This window comes from Pongo pygmaeus, chromosome 20, assembly GCF_028885625.2.
Source record: "Pongo pygmaeus isolate AG05252 chromosome 20, NHGRI_mPonPyg2-v2.0_pri, whole genome shotgun sequence".
Classification (NCBI taxonomy): Eukaryota; Metazoa; Chordata; class Mammalia; order Primates; family Hominidae; genus Pongo; species Pongo pygmaeus.
The window spans coordinates 2400723-2418389 of NC_072393.2; the positions used below are offsets into that span (position 1 = coordinate 2400723).

Genomic DNA, 17667 nt, shown 5'->3' on the forward strand with positions numbered 1-17667 from the left:
TGGCAGAGCCCCTGATTTCGGCACAGCGCCCCGTAATTACTTGCGGGCTGTACACGTTTTCTCAGGGAGGGTGGTAGCAATGAGCTGTGACCTTCCGGGAGCAGAGCGTTTTCAGGTTCTGGCTGTATATCTTGGCAGTTCTTTCAGGGGAACAACTTGTCCGCGAAAAGAACTGATAATAACGTGAATTTCAACACGACCAGGACACGCTGAAATCTGGTGACCGACCAGGGGGAAATAAACCCGCTCTGACTGGCCGCGGGGACTGGAGTTTGCTCACCACACAAGAGCCCTTCTCAAGATAAGAGGCTCCAGTAAAGCTCTCAGCAGAAATGTTACCAAAAAAAAAAAAAACCCTCGCTGGGAGAAAAAGGAGCTATCAGAAAAACACACTCTGTGATCTGGAGGTCACAGAGTTCTTCTGTACTCAGTGAGGCAAGAAGCAAAAAGGTTGAAGAAATGCTTATCCTGGAAGAGGGGTTCCCACCCAGGTATTGTGGACATGGGAGCCAGATTGTTCTCTGGGGTGGGGCCGTCCTGGGCACTGCAGGGTGCTGAGCAGCATCCCTGGCCTCCACCCACTCCATGCCAGGGGCACCCCCGAGTCGTGTAACCACAAATATCCCCAGACATTGCCCCAGATGAGTGAGGACGGAGGTGCAGGTGGGTGCAGGTGCCCCGTGAACCCATCTCCACCTGCACCCTCTGCATCTCCAAGCCTACCCCCAGCCCCAGTGTCTCCTAAGGGGTAGAAAGTCTTCGGTGCTGAACGTGAGAGACCCTGCCTTAATTTGAGGAAAAAAAAAGTAATCAAGTCTGTCCCTTGCTCACATCAGACACCACGATAAACTCCCAATGGGGCAGATGGTGTAAGCCAGGGGGACCCCAGTTCCTGGGATTCGCCTCCTCTCTCCCTCCTCACTCAGAGTGTGGATTTCAGTGTGTGCAGGCTCCTGGAACCTCAGAGGTCCATATGACCAGGGGACACACATGAGACCCAGGAGGTCTCAACTTGGGGTGATTTTTTTTTTTTTTTTGAGACGGAGTCTCGCTGTGTCGCCCAAGCTGGAGTGCAATGGTGCGATCTCGGCTCACTGCAACCTCTGCCTCCCAGGTTCCAGTGATTCTCCTGCCTCAGCCTCCCGAGTAGCTGGGATTACAGGCGCCCGCCACCACACCCAGCTAATTTTTGTATTTTTAGTAGAGAGGAGTTTTCACCATGTTGGCCAGGCTGGTCTCGAACTCCTGATCTCAAGTGATCCGCCCACCTCAGTCTCCCAAAGTGCTGGGATTACAGGTGTGAGCCACCGCACCCAGCCAACTTGGGGTGATTCTGTCCCCAAGGGACACTGAGTGATATTTGGGGACATTGGTGGTTGTCACAACTGGGGGGTGCCCCTGGCATGGAGTGGGTGGAGGCCAGGGACGCTGCTCAGCACCCTGCAGTGCCCAGGACAGCCCCACCCCAGAGAAAAATGTGGCCCCGATGTCCACAGGGGCCGGGGGAAAGACCCTGTGTTATTCAGGAAAAAACAGAGTCTGCTCTCTGCTCACACCGGACACCAGAATAAACTCCCAAACTGGCAGACAGCATAAATCAGGGTAACTCCAGCTCCTGGGATTCACCTCCTCTCTCCCTCCCACTCAGGAGGTGGATGGAATTCTCCTCTGGCCAAACTGAACAAGCTCTCTCCTGCCTTCGCTCAGGGCAGGGGCGCTCAAGTCTAACTCACAGGCGAGGATCCAGGCCCTCTGCCCGCCAGGACAATGACCCCTCTCTGAGCTGGGGAGTGGCAGCCCCAGGTCCACAGCCAGTTCTCACCCTGAGGAGCATGACATCTGGGAGGGGGGACGACAGGCACCCTAGGGCCTGATGGTGGGGACAAGCCAGGGTCTGATTCCCATGGCAGGATAGCCTGCACTCCCCCAGGGCCACCCAGCCCTCCAGGGATGCTTTATGCTCTTCATTCTCTAGTCCAAGCTCTGCTCTGAAGACGCCTCCGTGCCCGAGCGTGGGGTACATTCCCTGACTGCCTTAAGGCCACTTCTGGGGAGCAGAGCCAGTGCCTCCCGCCTCCTGCCACGCACAACACCCAGGGACCGCCTCTGGTTTTGGGCAGAGAGGCTCTGAGTGTGCGCACAGGGGCCCCCAGGGCAGGGGCCAACCATCTGGGTTTGCCTGGGACTTAGGGCTGTCAGTGTTGAACCAGGAAGGTATCAAGCAAACTGCAGTGGGGGTAGTGACAGAGCTAAAAGAGGGGGCTCGGGGGTGACTGAAGACATCTGGGATGCAGTCAGTATGCACTGCCTGCACCTCGGTCCCACACCTGCACCCATCTGCACCTCCGTCCCCACCTGCGCCCACCTGCGCCCGCCTACGCCCACCTGCACCCACCTGCGCCCACCTGCACCTCCGTCCCCACCTGCACCCACCTGCACCCATCTGCACCTCCATCCCCACCTGCACCCATCTGAACCCACCTACGCACACCTGCGGCCACCTGCACCTCCGTCCCCACCTGCGCCCACCTGCACCCACCTGCACCTCCGTCCTCACTTGTGCCCACCTGCACCTCCATCCCCACCTGCACCTCTGTCCGCACCTGCACCCACCTGCACCTCCATCCCCACCTGCACCTCCGTCCCCACCTGCACCCACCTGCACCTCCATCCCCACCTGCACCTCTGTCCCCACCTGCACCTCCAACCCCACTTGTCCTCACCTGCACTCACCTGCACCACTTGCACACCCGCTGCACCCCCGTCGCTACCTGCACCCCCCCCTCGGCCCCCGCATCTCCAGCCCCCTCCCAGCTCCAGGCCCGGGCCCAGGAAACTCCGTGGGCCTCCTCTGCCCCCTGGTGGCCGCCAGCGGTAACAACAGCCCTCTTCAAATCGAGCTTCAGAGGCCCCAGGAACAGGCTCCCCCCGAGCCCCGGCCGTCTTTGCTGTTGTCGTTGTTGTTTTGCCCTGGGGCCTGCAGAAGGATAGGAGCAGGGGATCACGGTGCTGGTTTTGTCATCAGGACAGGCAGCCACGGCCCTTACTTGCCGGCGCACCTGCTCTCCTGGAGAGGCTGCCACCCGGGGGTCAGAGACCCCCGCAGGCGCCTGCACGCCTCACAGCCTCGCTCTCGTCCCCGTCCATCCTCGTAGGGAGGTGAGTTTCCAAGCTTCCCACCCTGTGCCCGCAGGAGCCAAAGCCGCACTCGCCCAGCCCAGCGCCCAGCAAACAGGAGGTGCTCAATGAATGACTAGCAACATTATTAAAAGATCAGGAAAAGCCCGCATCCCACGCCATCCTTTGTAACAGAGAACCCCTTCAAGGTCAGCCGGCACCACACCTGCTCACCGCTAATTCCGTCCCCTCTACTGGGGCCTCCCCTTGGGTGTGTGGACATCAGAGCCTGATGATTCTCTGGGGTGGGGCCGTCCTGGGCACCATAGGGTGCTGAGCTGCGTCTCTGGCCTCCATCCACTCCATGCCAGGAGCATCCCTCCATCATGACAATTACAGATGTCCCCTGGAGGCAGAATCACCCCTGGTTGAGACCCCTGGGGTTAGGGGATTCCACGGACCCCCAAGAGACTCCGCGTCCCATGATCCTCTGCCCTGCTGAGGTCCCAGGAGGCTGCACACATTGAAATCTACACCCTGAGTTGTGAGGGAGAGAGGAGGTGAATCCCAGGAGCTGGGGGTCCCCCTGGTTTACACCGTATGCCCCATCAGGAGTTTATTCTGGTGTCTAGTGTGAGCAGGGATTGAAGTCAGTTTTGAAATAATGAATGGGCCAGGCGCGGTGGCTCACACCTGTCACCCCAGCACTTTGGGAGGCTGAGGCAGGTGGATCACGATGTCAGGAGTTCAAGACCAGCCTGGCTAACATGGTGAAACCCCGTCTCTACTAAATATACAAAAGTTAGCTGGGCGTGGTGGCATGCATCTGTAATCCCAGCTACTGGGGAGGCTGAGGCAGAGAATTACTTGAACCTGGGAGGCAGAGGTTGCAGTGAGCTGAGATTGTGCCACTGCACTCCAGCCTCGGTGACAGAACGAGACTCCGTCAGAAAGAGAAAAGAAAAGGGGAAAAGAAGGGGAAGGGAAGGGGCAGGGGAAGGGGAGGGGAAGGGGAAGGGGAGGGGGAGGGAAGGGGGAGGGGAGGGGGAGGGGAGGGGAAGGGAAGGGGGAGGGGAGGTGAAGGGGGAGGGGAAGGGGAAGGGGAGGGGAAGGGGAGGGGAAGGGGAAGAGGAAGGGAAAGCGGACGTGAAGGGGAGGGGAAGGGGAAGGGAAGGGAGAAAGAGTCTCTCCCTCCTGGGCACTGTAGACATTGGGGCTGGATGATTCTCTTGGATGGGGCCGTGTTGAGCAGTGTCCCTGACCTCCAACCACTCATGCCAGGAGCACCCCCCAGTCGTGACAACCAGAGACATCCCTGGACATCTCCCAGCAACCCCTGGGGAGGGGAAGGGAGGTGAGGGTTGGCTCAGAATCACCCCTGCTTCCTCTGTGAGATCCACTAGCATAGTTAAATTTCAAGTAGTTCAGAATTTAAGTGTAAAACACGCAATCGGAACAAAATACAGGTGATATTTTTTCTAATCTTAAAATTTGGAAGAAATCCATAAAAAAAACAAAGGAGATGCTCATGTGTAACAAACATTTAAAATCCTGGCCAGGCGTGGTGGCTCATGCCTGTAATCCCAGCATTTTGGGAGGCTGAGGCAGGAGGATCACTTGAGGTCAGGGGTTCGACACCAGCCTGGCCAACATAGTGAAACCCCATCTCTACTAAAAATACAAAAATTAGCCGGGCGTGGTGGTACACACCTGTAATCCCAGCTCGGGAGGCTGAGGTGGGAGAATCGCTTGAACCCGGGAGGAGGAGGTGGCAGTGAACCAAGATCGCGCCACTGCACTGCAGCCTGGGCAACAGAGTGAGACTCTGTAAAAACAAAAAAAATCCTCTTTGGCAAAACCCACCGTAAGCAAAGTCAAAAGACACGCTCAGGAAAATATTTGGAGAGTTCAAACAAACGTTTATAAACTGTTCAAATAAATCAATGCGCCTGAGACGCCGGAACAGAAAGGTCAGCAAAGACCCCAGCCTGGCAGCCCACAGAAGGATGCCCAGAGAACGGTCAGATTCACCGGCCACCGAGGACACCCAAACCAAACAAAGATGAGCGCCCCTATTTGCCAGCTTGGCAAATATTTCACAGCTGCGGCTGGGAGGGTGGGGAACAAGCGCTCCAGGAAGGAATGGGGTGTTTCTGGAGGTTTTTGTGGCTGGATGTCAAATGTAGATCACAGGCACAGAGCTCAGCAGCACACCCACTCACAGGAATTTAACTTAAACCTCGACCATCCAAGGGGAGGGATTCAGGAAGGAAGGAGAAAGGGAGGGAGGCAAGGAGGGGGGAGGAAGGAGGGTGAAAGGGAGAGAAGGACGGAGTAAGGGAGGGAAGGAAGGAGGGAGGGAGGAGGGAGGAAGGATGGGGGAAGGGGGGAAGAAGGGAGGGAAGGAGAGAGTAAGGGAGGGAGGGGGGAAGGGGGGAAGAAGGGAGGGAAGGAGAGAGTAAGGGAGGGAGGGGGGGAAGGGGGGAAGAAGGGAGGGAAGGAGAGAGTAAGGGAGGGAGGGAAGGAAGGAAGGGGAGGGGAGGGAGGAAGGAGGGAGGGAGAGAGGGAAGGAGGGAGGGAGAAAGGAAGGAGGGAGTGAAGGAAGAAAGGAAGGAAGGAGGGAGAGAGGAAGGAGGGAAGGAAGGAGGGGGGTAGGGAGGGAAGGAAGAAAGAAGAGGGAGGAAGGAAGGAAAGAGGAAGGGAAGGAGGGAGGGAAGGAGAAAGGAAGGGAGGGAAGGAAGAAAGGAAGAAAGGAGGGAGGGAGAGAAGGAAGGAGAAAGGGAGGAAGGAAGGAGGCAGGGAGGAAGGGAAGGAGGGAGTGAGGAAGGAAGGAGGGAGGGAGGGAAGGAGGGAGGGGAGGAGGGAGGGGAGGAGGAGGGGAAGGAAGTGGTGGAGGGAGGGAGATAGAGATAGGAAGGAAGGAGAGAGAAAGGGGAGAGAGGGAGGAAGGCAAGAGAAAGAGAGAGGGAGAAGGAAAGAAAGAGGAAGGAAGGAAGGAGAGAGAGAGGAAGAGAGAAAGAAAGACATAAAGAAAAAGAGAGACACTCCAAAAGCCCAGCTAGGGGGACCAGTTAAACACATTATAAAATTATTTCTAAAGTGATAAGTCACCACCCCCTATCACACGGAGTGCCTTAACGAGCATCAAGAATGAAGGTGGATGTCGAGGTTTCTCGACAAGGAAAGACGCCCAGTGATGGGAATGAGGAATGACAGAACAGAACCCTCCTCGTATGAAATCAACAGGTGAACGTAATTCACAAAAATCCCAGCACAGGCTTGGCAAGATGCTGAGGCCCATCGGTGCTGGGCTGGGGAACTTAGGGGCTTGGCCTTCTTTGTACTTTTCTTCATTTTACCTTTTTAGCGGTTGCTTTTTTTGGAGACAGGGTCTTGCCCTGTTGCCCAGGCTAGAGTGCAGTGGTGTGATCTCGGCTCACTGCACCACTCGATCTCCTAGGCTCAAGTGATCCTCCTGCCTCGGCCTCCAGTGTAGCTGGGACCACAGGTACACACTGTAACACCCGGCTAATTGTTTAATTTTTTTGTAGAGATGGGGTCTTGCTATGTTCCCCAGGCTAGTCTCAAACTCCTGGGCTCAAGCCATCCTCCCGCCTTGGCCTCCCAAAGTGCTGGGATGACAGGCGTGAGCCACTGCGCCCAGGCTCTCACCAAGTTCTGACGTCATTCAGGGATCAAACGGCTTCAGGCCAAACTGCCATCCCTAAAATGACCTGCTTGAGAAACTTAAGTCTATGAAATGAAGGGGAGGCACTCCGGAAACTGGCAGGTAGTCCCGGAGGTGGTACAAGAAGAAGGGACTCGGGTCCTGCAGCTGACCCCCAGTGGCTCTTAGCCTCCAGAACTCAGCCCCGCAATGGCCAGGGTTGCACCCGGCAGATCCCCCACGGGGAGCCTCTTCCTCTCTCCTTGAGGTCACAGGAGGGTGAGTGACCAGGCAAGGGAGGAAGTCGGCTCTGCTCACCCCTCCAGCCGATTCCCCATTTCAGCAGAAGGAACAGCAGGCTCCCAGCGACGGCCCCATCCTAACCCCAGAACCCGTGGACAGGTCAGCTCCATGTCAAAAGGGACTGCAGATGGGATGAAGTTAAGGATCGTGAGATAGGGTAGCATCCGGGGTGATCTGGGGGCCCCAATGTCCTCATAGGGTCCTCAGGAGAGGAAGCAGGAGGGTGAGAGTCAAACAGACTGGAAGAGGCTTCACTGTGGCTGTGAAGGGGGAGGAGGGGGCCCCGAGCCAAGGGATGTGGGCACCTCTAGACGCTGGGAAATGCGGGAACCAGATTCTTCCCTGGAGCCCCAAGGAGGGACTGGCCCTGCCCACACCTTGATTTTCTTTGATTTTAGCCCAGTGAGGCCTATGTTAGACTTTTTTTTTTTTTTTTTTTCTTTTTTTGAGATGGAGTCTCACTCTGTTGCCCAGGCTGGAGTGCAGTGGCGTGATCTTGGCTCTGCAACCTCCGCCTCCTGGGCTCAAGCGATTTTCCTGCCTCAGCCTCCTGAGTGGCTGGGACTACACATGCACACCACCACACCTGGCTAGTTTTTTTGTATTTTTAGTAGAGAAGGGGTTTCACCATGTTAGCCAGGATGGTCTCAAACTCCTGACCTCAGGTGATCCGCCTGCCTCGACCTCCCCAAGTGCTGGGATTACAGGAGTGAGCCGCCGTGCCTGGCCCTATGTTAGACTTCTGAGTTGCAGCGCTGTCAGATAATAACTGTGTGAGAGAAGCCGTTCTACATCAGTGGTCACTTGTTACGTCTGGGGCAGGAGGTGCCTACATCCACCAGTGCCCAAAGAGGATCTAGCAGCTCCGACCCAGGCCCTGGGGGCTTAGTGGGCAGCCCCACCAGCCTACAGCCTGCCTGCCAGGGAGCTGTTCTCACAGACCCCCATCATGGGACATGTGTTGCTGGGACAGGTCATGGAGAACGATGACCCCATCATGGGCAGTCTTTCCAAAGGGGCCCACGGGAAACCAGAAATTGCAATGTTTCTTGCTGAGAATTGCCCTATCCTAGCTTGCAAACACTATTAGCTCCGCAGCTGCTAGCGTTTCCCTATCGAAATGAATGGGGTTATTTGTTTCTGTTTTTTTAGACAGGGTCTGGCTCTGTTGCCCACTCCACTCTGTTGGAGTGCAGTGGTGCAATCATAGCCCACTGCAGCCTCGACCTCCGGGGCTCAAGCGATCCTCCCACCTCAGCCTCTTAAGTAGCTGGGATTTCAGGTGTGCACCACCATGCCCGGCTAATTTCTGTATTTTTTGTAGAGATGGGGTTTCATCATGTTGCCTGGGCTGGTCTCAAACTCTGGGGCTCAAACGATCCTCCCCACTTCAGCCCCCCACTAGCAGGGACTACAGGTGCGTGCCTCCATACCTGGCTAATTTTCTGTAGAGATTAGGAGATCGCTCTGTTGACCAGGCTGATCTCAAACTCCTGGGCTCAAGCCATCCTCCCGCCTTGGCCTCTCAAAGTGCTGGGATTACAGGCGTGAGCCATGGCGCCCGGCCAGAACTGAATGTTTGAAGAAGCCCAACACCAAACCTGTGGCAGCCCCAGGAAGCACCGGGAATGCAAAGTCTGAGCCCTCTCCGGGCGCTGCACACCTTCCCGCCCTGCACCATGTGCACCGGAAATGCAGGAGACCTCTCTGGGCTCTGCACACCTTCCGGCCCTGCACTGTCAGCACAGGAAATGCAAAGTCTGAGCCCTCTCCGGGCTCTGCACAACTTCCGGCCCTGCACTGCCGGCACCGGAAATGCAAAGCCTGAGCCCTCTCCCGGCTCTGGACACTTTCCGGCCCCGCACTGTCGGCACTGGAAATGCAAAGTCTGAGCCCTCTCCGGGCTCTGCACACCTTCCCGCCCTGCACCATGTGCACCGGAAATGCAGGAGACCTCTCTGGGCTCTGCACACCTTCGGGCCCTACGCTGTCGGCACCGGAAATACAAAGTCTGAGCCTCTCCAGGCTCTGCACACCTTCCCGCCCTGCACCATGTGCACTGGAAATGCAGGAGACCTCTCTGGGCTCTGCACACCTTCCGGCCCTGCTGTCGGCACCGGAAATGCAAAGTCTGCACCCTCTCCGGGCTCTACACACCTTCCCGCCCTGCACCATGTGCACCGGAAATGCAAAGTCCGAGACCTCTCTGGGCTCTGCATACCTTTCCGCCTTGCCATTGGCACCGGAAATGCTAAGTCTGAGGCCTCTCCGGGCTCTGCACACCTTCCCACCCTGCACCATGTGCACCAGAAATGCAAAGTCGGAGACCTCTCCGGGCTCTGCACACCTTCCGGCCCTGCACCGTCCGCACCGGAAATGCAAAGTCTTAGCCTCTCCCGGTTCTTGCACACCCTTCCGCCGTCGGCACCGAAAATGCAAAGACTGAGCCTCTCCGGGCTCTGCACACCTTCCCGCCCTGCACCTCCTTTTTCGGGCTGAGCTTTTCTGTTGGTGTCACAGCTTCACTGGGGTGCGAGTTACACACCCTGAGATGCACAAAGGGCACGCTCATCTTTAAGCGCACATGGTTCTAAGGGTTGCCATTCATTTCTAGAGCTGTGCAACCATCAGCATAATCTCAATGGGACGCTGTCATCGGCCCCCAGAGCTGCCCCGATCTCAACCCTCCAGCCTCCAGGCCACCTCTGATCTCTGTCACCTTTTCTAGAATTTTCCTGTAAGTGAAATTGTACAATATGAAATCTTTTACATTTTTATGTTTGGCTTCGTAAACAAATAAATATTATACATATATTTTATATCTACACTTTTTTTTTTTTTTTGAGACGGAGTCTTGGTCTGTCGCCCAGGCTGGAGTGCAGTGGCGCGATCTCGGCTCACTGCAAGCTCCATCTCCGGGGGTTCACGCCATTCTCCTGCCTCAGCCTCCCGAGTAGCTGGGACTACAGGCGCCCGCCACCAAGCCTGGCTAATTTTTGTGTTTTTAGTAGAGACAGGGTTTCACCATGTTAGCCAGGATGGTCTTGATCTCCTGACCTCGTGATCCTCCCACCTCGGCCTCCCAAAGTGCTGGGATTACAGATGTGAGCCACCACGCCCGGCCTTATATCTACACTTTTTGTATCAACACTTTATTTTATTTTATTTTATTATTTCTGAGATGGAGTCTTGCTCTGTTGCCCAGGCTGGAGTGCAGTGGCGAAATCTTAGCTCACTGCAACCTCCGTCTCCCGCGTTCAAGCAATCCTCCCACCTCAGCCCCCCAAGTAGCTGGGAATACAGGCGCCCGACACCACACCTGGCTAATTTTTGTATTTTTAGTAGAGACGGGGTTTCGCCTTGTTGGCCAGGCTGGTCTCAAACTCCTGACCTCAGGTGATCCACCTGCCTTGGCCTCTCAAAGTGCTGGGATTACAGGCGTGAGCCACTGCACCCGGCCTACACTTTGGCTCTCTTTATATATATATTATATGGCTCTCTTTATATATATATTATATATTATATGTATATATTATGTATGTATTATATATTATATGTGTATATTATATGTGTATATTATACATATATATTATATGTGTATATTATACATATATATTATATGCGTATATTATACATATATATTATATGTATATTATACATATATTATATATTATATGTATATTATACATATAATATATATTATATGTATATTATACATATAATATATATTATATGTGTATATTATGTGTATATTATACACATAATATATATTATATGTGTATATTATGTGTATATTATACATATAATATATATGATATGTGTATATTATACATATAATATATATGTGTATATTATACATATCATATATATTATATGTGTATATTATACATATCATATATATTATATGTGTATATTATACATATCATATATATTATGTGTATATTATACATATAATATATAATATGTATATATTATACATATAATATATATTATATGTGTATAATATATACATATAATATATATGATATGTGTATATTATACATATATTATGTGTATATTATATATAATATATAATATATTATATATTATATGTATATATTATGTATGATATATATAATAGCTCTCTCTGTCTATACATGTATCATGTTATTGAGAGATAATTCATATGACATACGGTGCACCCATTTAAAATGCATAATTCTTTCTGGGTATTATCTGTGGGACCAAAAAGAAGACCAAAAATAAAAAGAAAACACACAATTCAATGGCATTTAGTACATTCACAGAGTCCTGCAACCATCACCACTATCCAATTCCAGAACATTCTGATTACGCCAAGAAGAAGAAACCCATCAACCATTACTTCCCACGCCCCTCCCAGTCTCGGCACCCACGCATCCCCTCCCTGCCTCTGTGGATCGGCCTGTCCTGAACATTTCGTAGAAATGGGATCACATGCTGCGTGGCCTTCTGTGTCTGGCATCTCTTAGTGAGCGTGACGTCCTCAAGGCACATCCACACTGTGGCCTGTGTCAAAGTTTCATTCCTTTTCGTGACTGAGTAATACTCCATGGTGTGGATGGAGGATGTTCTGCTGATCCATTCACCCACTGATGGACATTTGGAGTCTTTGCCTTATTGCTAAATTTGAACATATTCTTGACTTTTGAGTACATCTGTTTTTGAATTACCTCTCATGACCATTGTCTACTAAGAATGAGACCAAAGTGATTTATACTGGACTTAGCTAAAATATGCATTTTTAAGGTACACATTACATGCCATAAAATTCAAGTGAAGTGTACTGCTCAAAGATACTTCAGGGCCGGGTGCAGTGGCGCACACCTGTAATCCCGGCACTTTGGGAAGCCAAAGCAGGAGGATCACTTGAGCCAGGGAGTTCAAGACCAGCCTGGGCAACAAAGCAAACCCTAACTCTTTTCTGTTTTTTTCTTTCTTTCTTTTCTCTCTCTTTTTTTTTTTTTTAGGAGTTTCACTCTGTCGCCCAGGCTGGAGTGCAGTGGCATGATCTCAGCTCACTGCAACCACCATCTCCCAGGCTCAAGTGATTCTCACGCCTCAGCTTCCTGAGTAGCTTGGACTCTAGGCACCTGCCACCACGCCTGGCCAATTTTCCTATTTTTAGTAGAGACAGTGTTTCACCATGTTGGTCAGGCTGGTCTGGAACTCCTGACCTCAGGTGATCCACCCGTCTCGGCCTCCCAAAGTGCTGGGATTACAGGCATGAGCCACCATGCCTGGCCAAAACCCTAACTCTTAAAAACAAACAAAACAAAACAGAACAAACAAAAAAAAACATTTTTAAAAAGATTTTTTAGTAAGTTCACCAGGTTTGTGGCCACCCCTACCCGACCATCGGGTCCATTTCCACGTCCCTGGCAAGTCCCCGGCGCACATTCACGTCCCCAGCCTCCAGCCACCACGAGTCCCTTTCTGTCCCTATGACTTTGCCTTTTCTGGACATTTCTGCCTTCCTTTCTACTTATTTTTAAATGGTTTCCTCTTCCTACATTTTAAAAGCCACTCATGATTCTTTAGGGAGAAAAACGAGTAGTAAACCAACAGAGGAGAGCTAAAGGGCCAGCGACGGGTCACTCTCCAGGTGCATGGGAGATGGGGGTGAAGGCTGAGGCACCCTCCTTAAAACTCCCTACCACGGCACTAAGACACCGGAAAGGCAGGAAGCACCGCTGTGGGCTTCCCATCCTGACCCTGTCCAGGGGCTCCGGTACCAGTAGGACAAGTGAGTGCCACGTTTCCTGCCTCGTGGGCAAGAAACTCTGCCAGGAGCTAGAGGCTGTTCCCCACACCTGCTTCCCATTACCCACACTTGGTAGATACAAAAAACCCACAGACCCAGGTCAAGGCCAAGACGCCTGCCTTGACGGCAACCCCACATCTTACATCCAGGGTGCAAAACAGCCAACCGAGCCTCAAATCATAACAAAGAAATGCGTCACAGCACCGACCTGTGCAGGAGGTCTTGCCGTCTGCAGCACGGAGATCCCGAAACCAAGCTCTGCTCCCTGGAAAAAACGCATAGAGTTAGTTTGGCGTGGCTTGGCTGGTGGCGCCATGCACGTGTTGATGGGGTCAGCATTGGAGAATGGCCTCGCGCTCGTGATTGGACAAGGACAGAAATCATTTTGGCAACCAGGCACGGTGGCTCAGGCCTGTAATCCCAGCACTTTGGGAGGCCGAGGCAGGCGGATCATGAGGTCAGGAGTTCGAGACCAGCCTGGCCAACATGGCAAAACCCCGTCTCTACTAAAAATACAAAAATTAGCCAACGTGGTGGCAGGTGCCTGTAATCCCAGCTACTCAGGAGGCTGAGGCAGGAGAATCCCTTGAACCCGGGAGGCAGAGGGTGAAGTGAGCTGAGATTGAGCCACTGCAAAGTGAGCTGAGATTGAGCCACTGCACTCCAGCCTGGGCAACAGAGCAAGACTCTGCCTAAAAAAAAAAAAAAAGAAAAAAAAGAAAAGGAAAAAAGCAGAAGGCAATTCACTGAAAATATTTATTATTAGAGATTTATGACATTATTCCTAATACATTTTCCACGTGTTTGAAAACTGAACTGAGTGCAAGGATTGATGTTTCTACAGCTCTTCACAGTTTATCAAAAACATCTCTGTACATCTTTGGAGCCTCATGATCTCTCTGGGAGGAAGAAGAGGGGGCTGAGTTAGTTCCACGGTGCCCGGAAGGCACCCAACGTATCCAGGTCTGCCCAGGACTTTTCCGGAGTTAGCCTGGAAGTCCTGCAACCTGGGAAGTCCCTCAGCCCCAGCTCAGCTGGTACAGGCAGTCTCTGAGCAGAACCAGGCTGGCACCACATGCCTGAGGCTGCGACCAGGAACTCCCCACCTCGGGGGACTCAGGGGAACCCCGCCACCATCACTGACAGGACGAGCTCCAGGGCCAAAGCTGTTCCTGTGGACACCGTGGTTTGTATGAAATCCTTGCCTCCCTCTGGAGTCTGGAATCCTGGCATGGGTCAGGCAGCAGGGGCCGCAGAACCAGCCCCCATAGGAACGTGGGCGCTGGGTCTCTGGGAGCCTCACTGGTGATGGTGCTTTGCGCTGTTGTCCCAGCTCGCTGCTGGGGATGAGGCGTGTCCCGCATGACACATGGGGAGAGGGCCTGGAAGCTGGGCCTGGCCCCCCCAACCCATCCCACGAGCCTTTCCCTTCACAAACTCTGCTCTGTGCTCTGTGTCCTCTTGCTAGGACAAACCACAGCCACAAGGAGGCCTGGTGCGGAGTCCAGGGTCCCCCCAGCTAGTCGCCCCATCTCTACAAAATGACCCCATCTTGACAAAAAAAATTTAAAAATTAGGAGGGTGTAGTGGTTCCCACCTGTGACCCCAGCTACTCGAGAGGCTGAGATGGGAGGATCGCTTGATCCAGGGAGATCAAGGTTGCAGTGAGCTAGGATTGCACCACTGCACTCCAGCCTGGGCAACAGAGTGCAATCCTGTCTGAGAAAAAATAAAAATAAATGCCACGTGGGGCCAGGCGAGGTGGCTCACACCTGTAATACCAGCACTTTGGAAGGCCGAGGTGGGCAGATCACTTGAGGTCAGGAGTTTGAGGCCAGCTGGGTCAGCATGTTGAAATCCTGTCTCTACGAAAAGTACAAAAATTAGCCAGGCACGGTGGTGGGCGCTTGTAATCCCAGCTACTCGGGAGGCTGAGGCAGGAGAATCGTTTGAACCTGGGAGGCGGAGGTTGCAGTGAGCCGAGATCATGCCACTGCACTCCAGCCTGGGTGACAGAACGAGACCCTGTCTCAAAAAAAAAAAAAGCCACTTGGGATCCAGGATAGGATCCTAAAACAGAAAAAGGACATTAGAAGAAAAAATCATGAAACTGGGATAAAGAGTGAAATTTAGCTTATAGAAATGTACCCACATGGGCTTCTTGGTGGTCACAAGTACATGGTCCGGCCTGGGCAACACAGCAAGACCCCATCTCCCATCTCTACAAAAACAATGTAAAAATTAGCTGGGCATGGTGGTGCAAACCTGTAGTCCCAGCTACTTGGGAGGCCGAGGCAGGAGGATCGCTTGAGCCCAGGAGGTCAAGGCTGCAGTGATCTGCGATTGTGCCACTGCACTCCAGCCTGGGCAACAGAGCACGGCACTGTCTCAAAAACAAACCAACTCCAAATGCATGGTGACTTCATAAGATGCTAACATAAGGGAAAACTGCTGAGAGGTAGACAGGAAATCTCTGGATTTCTTTGCAACTCTTCTGAAAATCTAAAATTAAAAGTTCATTTTAAAAAACGCAAACTTTTTAAAATGCTAGTTTCCGTTCCATGAGCTCAGGGTAATTTACCATCAATAAAAGGTGGGGATAGGGAGCTGAAATCCCCGCTGTCACCTGCAGGTGGTGCCCTTGCCACAGGAATGCCCTGGTGCCCTTGGGCTCTGGGAGCAGCTGGAATCTTGCAGGATCTGCTACACCAGGGCCTGCCACTCAGGACAGCTGCAGCTCAGGGCAGCAGGGATGAGCGATGAAAGGGCTGGAGCGGCATGCCCACGGGGCTGCAGGAGGCCCAGACTCCTGCCCTCCACCTTGCAGGGCAGCTATGAACATAATCCTTCAACTTTGAATCATGTTTTTTGTTTGTTTGTTTGTTTTGAGACAGAGCCTCAGTCTGTTGCCCAGGCTGGAGTGCAATGGTGCAATCACAGCTCACTGCAGCCTCCACCTCCTGGGCTCAAGCGATCCTCCTTCCTCAGCCTCCTGAGGAGCTGGGCCTACAGGTGGGCATCACTGCTGTAGCTTTTATGGACTGGGAAGGGGGAAGGAATGTGCTTAGTTTGTGGGCTAATTTTTAATTTTTTTTAAAATAGAGACAAGGTCTTTGCTATGTTATCCAGCCTGGTCTTGAACTCCTGGGCTCAAGTGATCCTCCCACCACCTCGTCCTCTGAAAGGGCTGGGATTACAGGCGCAGCCATTTCACCCGGACAACCTTAAATTACTGAACGAATTCGAAGTGGTCCGGTGCGCCCTTCAACTCACTACCTTGCCAGTGACACTGTACACAACTAGGGCACATCTTACCAAAACCAGCAAACTGAGAGAGGCGGATACATTCAGTGTAGACACTCACCCCTAGGAATCATTATTATTATTATTATTATTTTTTTTTTTTTTTTTGAGACGGAGTCTTGCTCTGTCACCCAGGCTGGAGTGTGATCTCAGCTCACTGCAAGCTCCGCCTCCTGGGTTCAAGCAATTCTCCTGCCTCAGCCTCCTGAGTAGCTGAGATTATAGGCACCTACCACCACCCCCGGCTAATTTTTGTATTTTTAATAGAGATGGGGGTTTCACGATGTTGGTCAGGCTGGTCTCGAACCCTTGACCTCATGATGCACCCGCCTCAGCCTCCCAAAGTGCTGGGATTACAGGCGTGAGCCACCACGCCCAGCCAGGAATCATTATTTTTAAACAGCCTTATTGTGAACTAACGCCCGTACCGTACAACTCGCCCACTTGAAGTGTATACTTCATTGTTTTCAGTATATTTGCAAAACTGGGCAACCATCACCTTTATGTAGTTCCAGAACATTCTCATCACCCTACAAAGAAGCCCCCTCGCCATCAGCCCCCGATCCCCAGTCCCGGCCCCCACGCACTCCCTCCCTGTCTCTGTGCATGGGCCTGTCCTGGACATTTCATAGAAATGGGGTCACACACTGTGTGGCCTTTTGTGTCTGGCGTCTCTCACTGAGTGTGACGTCCTCAAGGTGCATCCGCGCTGTGACCTGTGTCAAAGACTCGCTCCTTTCCATGACTGAGTCTTACTCCTCCTGAGTGTGGAAGGACGTGTTTTTTAAATCCATTCCCCCAAGGATGGACAATCGGCTTGTTCCTATTTGTTGGCGATTGTGAATCTGCTGCTGTGAATATTCGTGTCATACAAATCCTTTTTTTTTTTTTTTTTTTGAGACAGAGTCTCGTTCCATCCCCCAGGCTGGAGTGCAGTGGCACGATCTCGGTTCACTGCAACCTCCGCCTCCTGGGCTCAAGCGATCCTCCTGCCTCAGCCTCCCAAGTAGCTGGGATTACAGGCACCCACCACCACGCAGGGCTAGCTTTTTTTTGTATTTTTAGTAGAGACAGGGTTTCCTCATGTTGGCCAGGCTGGTTTTGAACTCCTGACCTTGGGTGATCTGCCAGCCTTGGCCTCCCAGTGTTGGGATTAAAGACATGAGTCACTGCACCCAGCCCTAGGAATCATTTTTAAGATGAGTTCCCACTCTCTGCCTTCACTGCAAACCTCCCTGTCCCCAGCCCTTTAACCCCAGCCCCTGCAGAACCCCCCCGGTCTGCACTCGGCCCCAGAGCAGCTTGGGTCAGAGGCGAGCACAGCGTGGGTGAAGCCGCATCCCAGCCGCTCTGTCCTCGGGCCTTGAGCCGCACCAGCTGGCACCAGGCTGTCCCCCAGCGACCTTCAGCGGCTCGCTCAGCCCGACAGAAACGCTGCGTTTTCATGTTCCCTGTGTGGACAAATCACAATTGACCCGGGCGGCCAGCAGTGGAG

At 52.7% G+C, this 17667-nt stretch overlaps 1 protein-coding gene across 1 annotated transcript in view; it reads right to left on the reverse strand.

Annotated features, from left to right (window-relative positions):
• GNG7 (G protein subunit gamma 7) overlaps positions 1-17667 on the reverse strand; it is a 193012-nt gene that overhangs the window by 123186 nt on the left and 52159 nt on the right. The window contains exon 2 of the mRNA XM_054465488.2: positions 13078-13134. The gene's annotated coding sequence lies outside the window, so the exon portion shown is untranslated. The remainder of the gene's footprint in view (positions 1-13077; positions 13135-17667) is intronic.